The 15,860-nt window shown below is 42.4% G+C and overlaps 1 protein-coding gene and 1 pseudogene across 1 annotated transcript in view; one reads left to right on the forward strand and one right to left on the reverse strand.

The window, feature by feature from the left end:
• Positions 1-12,590, reverse strand: part of LOC114687895 (kelch-like protein 6) — a 33,366-nt gene extending 20,776 nt beyond the window's left edge. The window contains exon 1 of the mRNA XM_037209867.1: positions 12,511-12,590. The gene's annotated coding sequence lies outside the window, so the exon portion shown is untranslated. The remainder of the gene's footprint in view (positions 1-12,510) is intronic.
• Positions 746-11,226, forward strand: LOC114687894 (annotated as a pseudogene).
• Positions 12,591-15,860: the final 3,270 nt, after the last annotated feature.

Below are 15,860 nucleotides of genomic sequence, written 5' to 3' on the forward strand. Positions count from 1 at the left end.
GAAAGATTTGCCTTCATAGTGCCTACTTATAATAATTCTCAGCCAGTTAAGAGATATCTATGGAAGGTTCTCCCACAGGGAATGTTAAATAGCCCAACTTTGTGCCAATATTTTGTATGACAGCCATTGGAAGTAATATGTAAACAATTTCCTAAATATATAATTTATCATCACACGGATGATATTTTACTAGCTGATTCAAATGCAGATATCTTAGAAAGAATGTTTGAGGAAGTAAAGAAAATTTTGCCTTCTTGGTGATTACAAATTGCTCCTGAAAAGATGCAAAGAGGAGATTCTATTAATTACTTAGGCTATAAAATAGGTCTACAAAAAATTAGACCCCAAAAGGTACAAATTAGGAGAGATAGACTACAGACTGTTAGTGACTTTCAAAAATTATTTGGAGGCGCAAGTCCTCCTAGAGACTTCGCCCCGGGTACCCGTGTATCTAATAAACCCTCTTGCTTTTGCATCTGATCGGTGGTTTCGGTGTGTTCCTTGGATTTGGGGTCTCTCCTGAAGGAAGATCTCCCCTGGGGGTTCTTTCATTTGGTGGCCCGTACGGGGACTGAGACCCCTCCCTGGGACCACCGACCCACCGTCAGGAGCCCTACCCTAGAGGCGCACCTCCAAGCCCTCCAATTGGTGCAAAAGACGGTGTGGAAACCCCTGCCTACCGGGAGCAACTGAACCGCCCGGTGGTGCCTCACCCATTCAAGATTGGGGACTCTGTCTGGGTCCGATGCCATCAATTCAGGAACCTAGAGCCGAGGTAAAAAAGACCATACACCATCCTGTTAACTGCTCCCACTGCACTCAAGGTTGACGGGATAGCGGCTTGGGTCCACGCGTCGCATGTAAAGGCTGCCAAGGAACCCGACGAAGCTGAGGGCACCGAGACATCTAGTTCAACGCTCTCCAAACCCACTAAAGATAAGACTCACCCGGGGGCCCCCTTAATCCCCCTCATAGTCCTCCTGACATTAGGAGGGGCATCACCAGAGAGCCTGTTTCCCTGACGCTGGCCCTGTTACTGGGAGGAATTACCATGGGCGGAATAGCTGCGGGGAAGATACAGGGACCGCAGCCCTTATGGAGACCGGCCAATTCAGACAGCTCCAAGTAGCCATGCTCAACAGAGATGGTTTAAAGGATGGTTCCAAAGGTCACCATGGTTTACGACCCTTGTCTCCACCATTATGGGCTCCCTAATCATCCTCCTGCTCGTTTTATTGTTCGGGCCATGTGTCCTCAATAGATTGGTGCAATTCATCAAGGATAGGGTTTCTGTTGTCCAGGCCTTGATCCTAACCCAGCAATATCAGAGGCTCAGACAGTCAGAGATGGAGCTGACCCCTTATTCTCCATCCTAAAATGAAAGATTCCATTTGGTACAAAAGAAAATGGGGGAATGAAAGACCCCCGCTCCATTATGAGGACATGGGGCGTTGGGCCGATGAAATGTCCCCCCCCCAATAACTTAGCCTAAGAAACGCCATTCTGAAGGAATCAGAAAAACAGGAGTTCACAGCCGTAGCCAGCCACCCGGCCTTGAGAGAGATAACTATGGCCAGCCATCCGGCCTTGGGAGAGAGAGATAACTGTGGACGGCGGCCTTGGGAGAAAGACAGTTGAGTCAAATCAGGATATTTTATGGCTGGCCCCCTGGCCTTGAGGAATAAGCAGCTGGCCTGGGCAAGGCCAAATCAGCCACACACATACGACCCCAAGTTCACCCTGGCCTTCTTTGAAACAACCAATAGGGACCCTGTAACTATGCTTCTTGCTTCTGTAACCGCGCCTCTGCCCTGGAATCCCATAAAAAGTCCCCTTTGCCCTAGGAAGGCGCGCAAGTCCTCCGAGAGACTTCGCCCCGGCTACCCGTGTATCTAATAAACCCTCTTGCTTTTGCATCTGAAAAAAAAAAATTATTTGGAGACATTTCCTATCTATGGTCTGTTGTTGAGGTAAAAAATGATGAACTGAGCAATTTGTTTAAAACCTGAGAAGGTGACCAGGACTTATATAGTTCAAGAAAATTATCAGCTGAATCTGAGAGAGAATTGGCCTTGATGGAAAAGAAAATAGAGGATGCATGTGTGGATCATGTGGATCCAAAACTTGATTACATATTGCTTATTTTACCTTCTAAGCATTCTCCTATAGGAATTTTAATGCATAGGGAAGATATTATATTGGAATGGATATTTCTACCAAATAAACACAGTAAAAAATTAAAAACTTCTGTGGAAAAGATCTGAGTTGACTTTAAAAGGAAAATTGAGACTTCATCAATTAGCAGGAATAGACCCAGCAGAAATTGTAGTACCTTTAACTAAGGATGACATTGACAAATTATGGGTAGAAAGTGAACCTTGGCAAAGAGCTTACAGTAATTTTTTGGTAGAGATTAACAGCAAATATCCCCCAAAATGATAGAATTGAACTTATAAAGAGAGCTGGTTGGATTCTGCCTCACATTGTATGGGAAACACCCATGCCTAACAGCAAATTTGAAGTCTCCAGAAAGATGATGGGGCTCCACAATGATGATTCCACATGGACAATAATAATACCACTAAGCTGACAAACGTCACCCAAAGATCAGCTCAGGACAATTTCAAGATGGCTAGCTGAGATGATCCAGCCTCACAGACTACTAGAACAAGGACTTGAGATAAGCCCTGAACTTTTGCATTATGCAGAGACTGGACAACAAATGATACAGCTACCTCTCCCTGAACTTGACAATTAACACAAGATTTTTCTTTTCAGGATCCCCTAAAGATGCCTTTACCCCAAACAGCAGGAAGTAAATTTAAGAATATGATGCCCTCATTCCCAAGAGGTAGGGTGGGTAGTTTTTGGTTTTTCAATGGGTTTTGGATAATTGTCATTGTTTAGGATGGTTGGTTACAAGTTGTTATTGTTAGTGGTCAGGAAAAGGCTAAACAAAGGAGATTAGATTTAAGGTTCTTGTTTGAAAAAAAGAAAGAAAAAAAGGAAAAGGAGGATACAGATAAGAGGTAGATTATTGAATCTACTCTGAAAAAAGATATAGAGATGATAGAATAAAGGGCAGATTATTGAATCTACTCTGAAAAGAAAAAAAAGCAGATATAGATATGATATAGATAAAAACGTAGATTATTGAATCTACTTTTAAAAGGCAACTACTAGTTTTAAATATTTTACATTGGATTAGATTTTTATATATCATATAAAAATTATATATTGCTACAAATTTGAGACTGATTTATATAGATATGATAAGATAAAAAAGGGAGAGTATTTAATGTGCTTTTAGAAAGCAACTACTAGTTTTAAATATTTTACATTGGATTGAATGTTTGTATATTGTATACAAATTATGTATATTGATACCAATTTGAGATTGATGTCGTTAGAATATATTGTATATATATATTTCTAATCCTGTTCAAGTTATTGTACCTATACATTTTATTTAACAGTGTAATGCAGTCTGCTAATCCTTGAAAGTTATTATTACCAACTAATTAGGATATAAAGGAATGTAAGTTAGTAGTCATTACAATCAAACTTGTAGTAATATTAGGTATGTTTTCAAGGTCAAGCAGAGATATATTTAGATAGACAGGTCATCTTCAAATCCTTCAGAGGTCTACAGAATATGGCATTTAAGATGTTTTAATAACATAGTTTTTTCTTCTTTTTTTATGAGTATGAGACATGTCTGCTCCTGGCACCACTAATCTACTTCAGAGAAGATGGGCATTGAATAACCTCTATATGGAGTCTATTTTAACTGTGGCAAAAGTTAGCCACTAGGCAAGAAAATCCCCTTGCATCAAGTATTGACAGTATGCTATCCAAAATGGACAAGCAGGACACAAAACAAAGGACTGCCAATCCTTGCCAAGACAAGGTAGGGAGGCTCTTTAGAAAACCCTGCTACACAGATGAATCTGTCAGATATGCTAAGCCTGTTGGGCAAAGATGATGCCCCAATGTTACAGAGAAACCTCGGGTGACTGTCCAGGTAGCTGGCTGTTTCTGTCATAACTCACATATTTTGGAAGTCACTTGTTTGCACTTACTAGGTAATATTATTTCCTTCTCAGATCTCTGAGGGAGTTGAAGATTAGATAGTTATAGTTATAGTTTTACTCATTAACAATTTCAGAAAAGAAACTCACTAAGAGGTGTAAAGTGTATAAGTTTGAAAGACATAGAAGATAGCTTTTGTTGGGTAATACAAGTTAAGATAGAAAGTGAATTAGGTACATTTTGGATTTACCAAAATAGGATAGATAATGTAATATTTTCTCTGAATTTGTCAAATGCAAATGGACTAGACATCATTAATGTATTTATTGCTTGTATATATTGTATATAGTTATTGTATATAATTTTTCTTATATTAATTATAATTTTATTTTTATTAGACAAAAAGGGGAAATGTGGTGATATTTTATCTGTGTCCCCCCAATAAAGTTTATCTGAGGATCAGAGGAAAAGGCTAGCCACTATGTTAAACATAGAAGTCAGGCACATGCCTTTAATCCTATCACTCAGGAGGCAGGGATCTGTCTGGATCTCTGTGAGTTCAAGGCTACACTGGGAACAGAGCCAGGCATGGTGACACATGCCTTGAATTCCAACACTAGTTAACCATAAATGTCTAGACAGACAGACAGGAAGTGACAGAGCTTGGCAGAAAGAGGAAGTGATGTAGCTGGGTGGAGAGAGGAAGTGAAATGCAGAACAGAAAAGCAAATAGGCGTGGGTATACAGGAAGTAGGTCTCTTTGACTGGGGATCTCCAAGTGGTGAGAATGTGGCTGGCTTCTTTCTGCTTTTCTGATCTCTCAGTTTTAACCTAAATATCTGGCTCCAGGTTTTTTATTAATAAGACTGTTTAGCACTTCATCCTACATATGTTGTTTTCTAGTTAAGGCATAGTGAACCCTTTAGTATAAGTTGTCTTCAACTTTGGATGTAGAAGAGTGAAGGAAAAATTAAGAGCACTTTCCTCATAGATTCTTCCTTCTAATAAAAAGCAAAAAAATCTTATATTGCATCTTCTTACTTTTTAGCATTATATGGTTGCTTTTCTTGCTTGTTTCTTGAGACAAGATCTTTGTATGTAGCCCTGGCTGTCCTGGAACTCACTATTTAGATCAGACTGGCCTTGAACTCATAGAGATCTACCTGCCTCTGCCTCCTGAGTACTGGGATTAAAGTGTGAGGCACCATGCCTGACAGCTATAGTTACATTTTTAATAAAAGCAACTCTCAAAAGAATAGTTATGATTAATTAATAATTAATTAGTTCATCATTTTTTCCACACTAGAATCAAACTAAGTTTGAAAATGTCTTATACTTGAAACAACATAATATGGAACAGTGGTTCTCAACCTTCCTAATGCTGTGATCGTTAATACAGTTCCTCACGCTGTGGTGACCCCCAATCATAAAATCATTTTTGATGTTACTTTATAACTGTAATTTTGCTGCTGTTATGAATTGTGATGTACATATTTTTGGAGACAGGGGTTTGCCAAAGGAGTCACAGCCCACAGATTGAGAACCACTGATACAGAATGATGTGAATTCTTCTTTCTCTGACTAAAATCTTTAGTGGTTTTGTCAATCCTGGAAGAACATTTTGTCCTTTCAGCTCCAGGATTAGAAAATGTTTATCTCCCTAAATAGCACAGTCATTGGTTATTTGGTCATGTTTCAGCACATATTTAATTGGTTCATTTTAATAATTCTGGGGTGTGGCTGAGTAGTTGATTGTGAGATCAAAGCAGGGACTTGGCTGAAAAACTCCACTGCAGAGGACATTGTCATTTTTTTTGTCCAAAAATTTTGGACAAAGCAATAGCCTACAGAATGTGAAACAATTTTTACCAAGTACATGCTTGATAGAAGACTAATAAAACATAAAGAACTACAAAAATCTAGATATCAAAATCAAATAACCCAACTAAAAACTGGAGTACAGATCTAAACAGAGAATTCTCAACAGAGGAAACTCAAATGGCTGAAAAACATTTAAAAAATGTTCATCATCCTTAGCCCTCAGGGAAAGGCAAGTCAAAATTACCTTGAGATTTCATCTTATACCTGTATGAATGGCTAAGATCAATAAAGTAAGTGATAGCTCATGCTGGGAGAATACAGATTATGGGCAATACTCATCCATTACTGGTAGGAGTGCAAACTTGTACAGCCACTATAGAAATCAACGTGGTAGTTCCTTGGAAAAATAGGAATTGAGCTGCCTCAAGATCCAGCTATTGTGGGGGTATCTTTGTGGATTTCTGTGGGCCTCTTTAGCACTTTGTTTCTTCCTTTTCTCATGTGGTCTTCATTTACCATGGTCTCCTATTCCTTGTTCTTCCTCTCTGTTCTTGATCCAGCTGGGATCTCCGCTCTCTTTCCCTCGACCCTCGCCTTTCATTGCTCCCACTCATGTCCAGGTTGTTCATGTAGATCTCAGCCATTTCTCCATCATTGGGCGATCCTCGTGTCTTTCTTGGGGTCCTGTTTTCCAGGTAGCCTCACTGGTGATGTAAGTAGCAGTCCAGTCATCCTTGTTCCACATTTAGTATCCTCCTATGAGTGAGTACATACCATATTTGTCTTTCTGAGTCTGGGTTACCTCACTCAGGATGATTTTTTCTAGATCCATCCATTTGCCTGCAAACCTCATGATGTCATTGTTTTTCTCTGCTGAGTAGTATTCCATTGTGTATATGTGCTACAATTTATTTATCCATTCTTCAGTTGAAGGGCATCTAGGTTGTTTCCAGGTTTTGGCATCCGGGACTGACCTACTCTGGTGATGGGATGGCCAAACACCCTAATAGTTGTGCCATAAACCCCATCCAAGGACTGAGGAATCTGGATGCAGACATCCATGGCTGGGCCCGGGTGGAGCGCCAGGAGTCTAATTAGTGAGAAAGAGGAGGGTTTATATGAGCGAGAATTGTTGAAACCAAGGTTGAATAAAGCACAGGGACAAATAGCCAAACGAATGGAAACACATGAACTATGAACCAAAGGCTGAGGGGCCCCCAACTGGATCAGGCCCTCTGAATAGGTGAGACAGTTGATTGGCTTGATCTGTTTGGGGGGCATCTAGGCAGTGGTACCAGGTCCTGGGCTCATTGCATGAGTTAGCTGTTTGAAACCTGGGACTTATGCAGGGACGCTTGGTTCAATCTGGGAGGAGGGGACTGGACCTGCCTGGACTGAATCTATCAGGTCGAACTCAGTCCTCAGGGGAGGCTTTGCCCTGGAAAAGGTGGGAATGGGAGGTGGGCTGGGGGGAAGGGAGGGGGCAGGGAGGGGGAGAACAAGGGAATCTGTGGCTGTTATGTAGAACTGAATGGTATTGTAAAATAAAAAAAAAAAAGATCCAGCTATACTACTCTTTGGCATAAACCAAAAGAATGCTTCATCCTACCACTAGACACCTGTCCAACCATGTTCAATGCTGCTCTATTCATAATAGCAGAAATTGGAAACAACCTAGATGTCTCTCAACAGAAGAATGAATAAACAAAATCAGGTGCATTTACACACTGGAGTATTACTCAGCAGCTAAAATTTTTTTTCAGGTAAGTGGATGGAACTAGAAAAAAATAATCCTGGTAAGGTTTCCCAGACCCAGAAAGAGAAATATGCTATGTATTCACTTATATGTAATATTAGCTCTTAACTCAATGATAACCAAGGTACAATACATAGAACCACAGAGATTGGGCACAGAGTAAGGCTCCATGTGGGGGTGGGGGCTGGGGGGTGGGGGGAGTGGGTGCATATAGATCCCCTTAGGAAAGGGAAATAAATAATTATGGATGGCCATGGGAGCTGGAATGAAAGGATTAAGTGAGGAGAAGGAGTGTAGAGAGGCACAAGGGACAGAATACAGGGAGAGACAGCTAAAATCAAGGGCCATTTGAGGGGTAATGTGGAAACCTAATACAGTAGGAGCTTCCTAAAATATAGACATATATGAAGGCAATCTTAACTGAAATTGCCAAATAATGAGAAGTCAGAGCCTCAAATAGACATCTCTTGTCGCCAAATGAAGCTTCTCTTCCGAGGATTGGGTTACATCTAATTGAGTTGTGGACAAAGGGATTCTATGGAAATCTCCAAACAAGCCAGGCTGTAGCCAAGACTATAGGTTGTTCTCCACTAACTGATGGCAAGGCTGCATTGCTGGAGACAATACTTACGCAACTCATAGAACATTGAGAAGTCAAGCTAGTGTCTACATAGAGCCTTCACCCCTACATTCTAGAGTCTTTGATACAGGAAGTTACTCTGCATGCTACCAAAAGACAAATGTAAACATCAACCCAACTACAAACTCTTTGATCTACAGTGGTGTCCTGCCTGCAAATTATTCTAGTGCAGTGGTGGCACAAAGCTGTGGGAGTCACCAACCATATCTGTTGGATTTAAGGCCCATTCTAAGAAATGGAACCTGTACCCAACACTAGTTGGATGGCCAAGAACCAGAGACTGGATAGTCCAGAGACCTAGGGTAAAACCAAATACTACCGATCTCAAAAAAGGTAACAATAGACTTATTTTTTTATTTATCTACAAACACTGTTTGTTGGACACCTCTGTCAAATATAACTGGCCTGTGTCATCTGTTAGTGCCATTGACCTGCAAGGCAACTTAGGTCCCACTGTGTTTGAGCAGCCTCATCTTCCTCATGATAGCCCAAATGGGATGTTTTTTAACTGGATTAATTGTTTTCTTGATGTCCAGTTTTTTTAGTTCTTTGCATATTTTAGATATTACCCATCTATTATGTGTGGAGTTGGTAAAAATCTTTCCCCATTCTATAGGTTGTCACTTTGTCCCAGTGATGGTGTCCTTTGCCACACAGTAGCTTTTCAGTCCCACGAGGTTCCACTTATTAATTATTGTTTTTAGTGACTATGCTATTGGTGTTTTGTTCAGAAAGTCCTTGCTCCTGCCTATGAGTTCAAGACTATTCCCCACTTTCTCTTCTATTAGGTTCATTATATCTGGTTTTATGTTGATGAGTTTGTTCCACATGGAGTTGGTGTTGTGCAAGGTCATAAGTATGGATCTATTTTCATTGTTCTACATACAGCCATCCAGTTTGACCAGCACCATTTACTCAAGTTCTCCAGTATGTATTTCAGACTTTCTTAAAAATCAGGTGTGTAGATATGTGTCTGGATCTTCAATGATTCTATTGATCAAAATGTATGTTTTTGAGCCAATAACATGCTGTTTTTATTTTTTAATACAATACAAATGAATTGTGCATATACAATACAAATATATACATATCAGTATGTTTTACATATTCATATTTATATATAATGAATCCTTTGTATGCTACAATAATAAAGAAGAGGTCATGATTTTAGAGGAATCACTTTGAGTTTCTCTCCATTTAATTTGATGTTGTCTGTTGGCCTGCTGTAAATTGTCTTTATTAAGTTTTAGGTATGTTCCCTGTATTCTTGATCTCTCCAAGACCTTTATCATGAAGGGGTGTTGGATTATGTCACAGGCCTTCTCAGCATCTAATGACATGATCATGTGGGTTTTTTTCTTTCAATTTTTGTATATGGTGTATTACAATGACAGACTTTCGTATGTTGAACCAACCTTGCATCTCTGGGTTGAAGCCTACTTGATCATGGTGAATAATTTTTTTGATGTGTGTTTGCAGTCTGTTTGCCAATATTTTATTGAGTATTTTTGCATCAATGTTCATGAGGGAAATTGGTCTGTAATTCTCTTTCTTTGTTGCATCTTTGTTTGGCTTGAGAATCAGAGTAAGTATATCCTTATAAAAGGAGGTTGGTAATGTTTCTTCTGTTTCTATTGTGTGGAACAAATTGAAGAATATTGGTATTAACTCTTCTTTGAAAATCTGGTAGAATTCTGCATTGAAACCATCTGGTCTTGGGCTTTTTTTGGTTGGGAGACTTTTAATTATTGTTTCTATGTCTTTAGGGGTTATTGGTCTATTTAAATAGTTTATCTAGTCTTGATTTAACTTAGATTTGTGGTACCTATCCAGAAAATTGTCCATTTCTTTTAGATTTTCCAATTTTGTGGAGTACAGGTTTTTGAAGTATGACCTGAAGATTCTCTGAATTTCCTCATTGTCAGTTGTTATGCCTCCCTTTTCATTTCTGACTTTGTTAATTTGGATGTTCTCTCTCTACCTTTTGGTTAGTTTGTACAAGACAAGGCTGTCCACTCTCCCCATATTTATTCCATATAGTACTTGATGTTCTAGCTAGAGCAAGAAGACAACAAAAGGAGATCAAGGGGATACAAATTGGAAAGGAAGAAGTCAAACTTTCACTATTTGCAGATGATATGATAGAATACATAAGTGACCCCAATAAATCAACCAGGGAACTCCTACAGATGATAAACATCTTCAGTAATGTGGTGGTATACAAGACTAACTCAAAAAAATCAGTAGCCCGGCACATGCGCGCACGCTCCCGCTCCCCTCTCCTCGGCAGCCATAGCATGTCAGCCTGTGCTCTGTTCCTGTGCAGACGATAACAGCAACCAGAGCTCCATAGCGGACGCCTCTCCCATCAAACAGGAGAACAGCAGCAACTCCAGCCCTGCCCCCGAGCCCAACGCACCTGTGCCCAGTGAGGCCCCGAAGCCAAGGCTGACGAGGCGCAGGCCGACCGAAAAGAGCACCCTGGAACTGAAGATGCCTCTGACGAGCAGAATTCGCAGTCCTCGATGGAAAACTCAATGAACAGCTCAGAAAAAGCGGACCGGCAGCCATCTGCAGAGTCGGGGTTGGCGGCAGCAGAAGCTTCCGCAGTCTCTCAGGATTTGGAAGGAGTGCCGCCCTCTAAAAAGATGAAGCTGGAATGCTCTCAACAGAACTCTGAAGAGATGTAGACGCCCAGTGGAACCCATTGGTCCATGTTTCATGGCAGGTACCTCCGCAGGCTTAATCCTAGAACGTCGCCCAAGCGATTCCTCTCGGGGGCGAACAGAACTAACGTTTCAAGTTTACTAAGTGCAAATCCAAGAAAAACCTAGAACGGCGGAACTTCTCAGACACTGACGAACTCTGCTGTGAAGCGGAAACCCTCGAGCGACTGTCCCTGGGGAGGCGGGTCGACAGCTCAGGAGTGTGTCTGCACACTGTCTCGGAAGCCAAGATTACATTTGTGTTGCTGCTGTATCCCCCCCCACCCCCCACCCCCACTTCTCTATTTAATGATATAAGCTATTTGAGGGTGGTACCAATCAGGAATTTGCTTTTCATAGGGGCTTTTTTCACTCTTCCACCAATTCATTCTGCTTTCTTTTTTTGTGCCTTGTACCCTAGAGGTTATCTCTGGCATGCTTCCTGGTTTCTGCATTTCTCCTGGCAAAAAGTGCCCGTTCCTTTAGTGAAGGCTGCTGCCCGCCCCCTTAACTGACTGTCTCTCTCTCCCTCTCCCTGCACCCGAGACTGCTTCAGAGCAGGCAGGGTAGAGGGCGGGAGATCAGGCACCTTTCAGTGGCTCCAGGTTCAGGTGGGCAGTGTCTGGGCACACCCTGTACCCTACGTGGAGTCAGCCCCAACTTCCAGGGCCCCTGGGGCTCTACGTGTCAGCCCCGTTTCCCAAGGGCTGGCCTCCTTGGTTCAGGACATGCCCTCACCTCCTGGAGCCGTGGAGAATAGGAGTTTGCAAGCCACAGTAGCCCGGATGGACATGCAAAGCCTTTAGATTCTTCTGGCACTTCCACCCTCTCTCTCCCCCTCTAGCTACCACAGGCACTGCCTTCTCCAGGCCCTCCGAGGACACCATGACTGACGGCGAGCTTGTCTCCTTAGGATGGTACAGGGCTGGGAAGGTTGGGAGCAGCAGGACTAGCTGGTGCTGAACTCTCCCACGGGACATTGCTTGGATTTCAAATCCACGGAAACCTGCTGCCCTTTGTGTTCCCCGTGTCGTCCCCCCCGCCCCCCGACACCCCAAGCCCCAGGCAAGATGCACCTGGCGTGTGGTGTTCTGACTCTCAGAGGCGACAGGTGGATGGAGTCTCGTTCCCAGCTCGCGCTGTCTATCGGCCTCCACTGGGGAGCGGACCTTAACGATTGGGCCTCAAAGGCCAGAAGCAAGGCGCCGCCGCCGAGGAACTGGGGAGATTTGCACACACGCCCAGAAAGGGGCCACGGCGGCTCCCCCTCCCCCTGCCCTCGATTGCACCGAGACAGCTTTCTCTCACTCAGTGGAGACACCCCTTGGACGAACTGCCAGGCGGCGGCGGCGGCGGCGGCCGTTCAGTTCTGAGGCCTGGTTTGCTCTTAATTTCCTCCAGGGAATCCTCAGACCTTAAAGCTTCCCTATGCTTTCTTACTTACTGCACTGGAGCTCTGACTCCCTACGAGTTGTGTGTTTGGGGGGGGGGCGCGGGGTGTTTTTTGTTTTTTGTTTTTGTTTTGTTTGCTCATTGGTGCATATTCAGGTACCAACCTTTCGACGTGTGGATCTTTCTCCCGACCACCAGGAAAAGTGTCTGCCAGGCTCCATTTTCTGAGAGTTTGTTTCTGAGGGGAGAGCTCTCCTTTCTTTTTCTGTTCTCAAGGGAGCTGTCGTAGTTCCTATATACTTCACGAAGAATCAAAATGTTCCTGGAGTTTAAATACCTCATGCAAAAAAATATCTCCTGAAATAAGGGAAGGAAAAAAAAAAAACTTTGAGAATCTTAATGTTGAAGTTAGCGACGCTAAAATGTTTCTGTCTTAAAAAAAAAAATTCTTGTACTTAGCAATTTTGCCCCTCAGGCGGTCAGTTCTATGAAGAACTGTGTTCTGCGTCTTTGCTGAAAAGCAACCAGATACACAACCTCCAACATATCTCAAGGTCAAGGCGGCTTTACCTCCAGATTCTAGAGTTAGGGCGACATTTTTTCTTTGCAGCAAAACTCCATTTTGGTGAGAGATGAATTTGGACATTTATTTCTTTTTCTGGGAAACGAGAGGTTCCAGTATAACCAGCTGAAGGAGAACCCAACACATGCATCCACGGAGCCAGCAGGGCGGCCAGGCCCACCTGCATCTCTTCTGTCCACGCAGCCTCTCTGGACAGTCAAGAGGAGTTGACGTTGCAGTTGAGGATGAAGACAAACGTGAGGTCCACGGTACCGAGGCTGTCATTAGTTTTTCTCTGAAGTGCCTGAAGGTAGGAATGGACCGTTGATGGGGACCGTCCGAATGCCCCCCCCCAACGGCCACGCCAGGCAAAGAGCCAGCGGCCCTGCACTCCACGCTGGCCAGGAAAGCCTTCCACGCGGAGGAGCGGGCAGACTGCAAAATCCAATGTGCTTCCTTCCCCGCCGCGGTCCTCTCCCCGGAGCCGCTGGTCCCCGTCCCTGAACCCCTCGCCCTCATCCCCACTGCAGAATCTAAGACCTTTCATCTGGCCGAGCCAGGGACTGGGGATCCCAAGCAAATGCCTTCCGTGGACATCAGGCCCCATGGCCTAAAGGGCTCCCAGGGCAAACTTCCCCCAAAACGTAAAGGTGGGGAAATGGCGGCTACACATTCCACAAAGTGCTGGCACTTAACACCCCCAACCCGGAAGGCTATTGACCGATCCTTAGAGGGTGGTGACTGCCCATCGTCAGACGGTGTCATGGTTTGGAATGTTAATTATTGCCGAGGACCTGGTTAGAGATATAAAGAGCTTTTGTTTTGTTTTGTTTTGTTTTTTTTCACTGTTACCTTTTTTTTTCCTCTTACAAAATTTTTTTGGTGTGTTGTACAGCAGTATAATTTTTCACTTATTTATTCCATCAGTAGGTATTTTTGTACAATGTACAATGGTTTCATTTCAGAAAATAAAAAAAAAATTCAAAAAAACAAACAAAAAAAATCAGTAGCCCTCCTATGTACAAATGATAAATGGACTGAGACAGAAATCAGAGAAGCGTCATACATTACAACAGCCATAAACAACATAAAATACCTTGGGGTAACTCTAAATAAGCAAGTAAAGGACCTGTATGACAAGAACTTTAAGTCTTTAAAGAAAGAAATTGAAGAAGATATCATAAAATGGAAAGATCTCCCATGCTCATGGATAGGAAGGATCAACATAGTAAAAATGGCAATCTTACCAAAAGCAATCTACAGATTCAATGCAATCCCCATCAAAATCCCAGCACAATTCTTCACAGACCTGGAAAGAACAATACTCAACTTCAAATGGAAAAATTAAAAAACACAGAATAGCTAAAAGAATACTGTACAATAAAGCAACTTCTGGAGGCATCATGATCCCTGACTTCAAGCTTTCCAATAGAGCTACAGTAATAAAAACAGCTTGGCACTAGCATAAAAACCAACACGTGGACCAATAGAAATGAGCTGAAAACCTTGACATTAATCCACACACATATGAACACCTAATTTTTGACAAAGAAGCCAAAACTGTACAATGGAAAAAAGAAAGTATCTTCAACAAACGGTGCTGGCATAAAATGGATGTCAACATGTAGAAGATTGCAAATAGATCCATATCTGTCACCATGCACAAACTTAAGTCCAAGTGGATCAAAACCTCAACATAAATCCAGTTACTCTGAACCTGATAGAAGAGAAAGTAGAAAGTAGTCTTGAATGCATTGGCACTGGAGATCACTTCCTAAATATAACACCAGTAGCACAGACACTGAGAGCAACAATTAATAAATGGGGCCTCTTGAAACTGAGAAGCTTTTGTAGGGCAAAGGACACAGTCAATAAGACAAAACGACAGCCTACAGAATGGGAAAAGATCTTCACCAACCCCACATCCAACATATGACTGATCTGCAAAATATATAAAGAATTCAAGAAACTAGACATCAAAATACCAAACAATTCAATTAAAAAATGGGGTACAGAGCTAAACAGAGAAATCTCAACAGAAGAATCTCAAATGGCTTAAGACATTTAAGGAATTGCTTAATATCCTTAGTCATCAGGGAAATGCAAATAAAAATGACTCTGAGATACCATCTTATACCTGTCAGAATGGCTAAGGTCAAAAACACTGAAGACAGCTTATGCTGGAGAGGATGCAGAGCAAGGGGAACACTCCTCCACCGTTGGTGGGAATGTAAACTTGTACAACCACTTTGGAAATTAGTATGGCAGTTTCTCAGAAAATTGAGAATCAATCTTCCTCAAGACCCAGCTACACCACTCTTGGGGCATATACCCAAGGAATGCTCAATCATACCACAAGGACACATGCTCAACTATTTTCATAGCAGCAATATTTGTAATAGCCAGAACCTGGAAACAACCTAGATGCCCCTCAACTGAAGAGTGAATAAAGAAAATGTGATACATATGCACAATGGAGTACTACTCAGCAGAGAAAAACAATGACATCATGAGGTTTGCAGGCAAATGGATGGGACTAGAAAATATCATCCTGAGTGAGGTAACCCAGACTCAGAAAGACAAACATGGTACATATTCACTAATAAATGGATACTAGATGTAAAGCAAAGGACAGCCAGACTGCAACCCACAGCTCCAGGGAGGCTAGCTCGTAAAGAGGACCCTAGGAACGATACATGAATTGCCTAGTGATGGAGAAATGGATGAGATCTACATGAGCAAACTGGCGATGAGGGGAGGTAATGGAGGGCAAGGGATGGGGATGAGAACTTAGGGGAGCAGGAGGTTCAAGCTGGAACAGGAACAGGAACAGAGTGGGAGAGCAAGGAAAGAGATACCATGATAAATGAAGGCACCATGGAAATAGGGAGAAGCAGAGTGCTAGGGAGGTTCCCAAGAATCCACAAAGATGACTCCACCATAGACTACTAG

The sequence above is a fragment of the Peromyscus leucopus genome, chromosome 12 (assembly GCF_004664715.2).
Source record: "Peromyscus leucopus breed LL Stock chromosome 12, UCI_PerLeu_2.1, whole genome shotgun sequence".
NCBI classification, from domain to species: Eukaryota; Metazoa; Chordata; class Mammalia; order Rodentia; family Cricetidae; genus Peromyscus; species Peromyscus leucopus.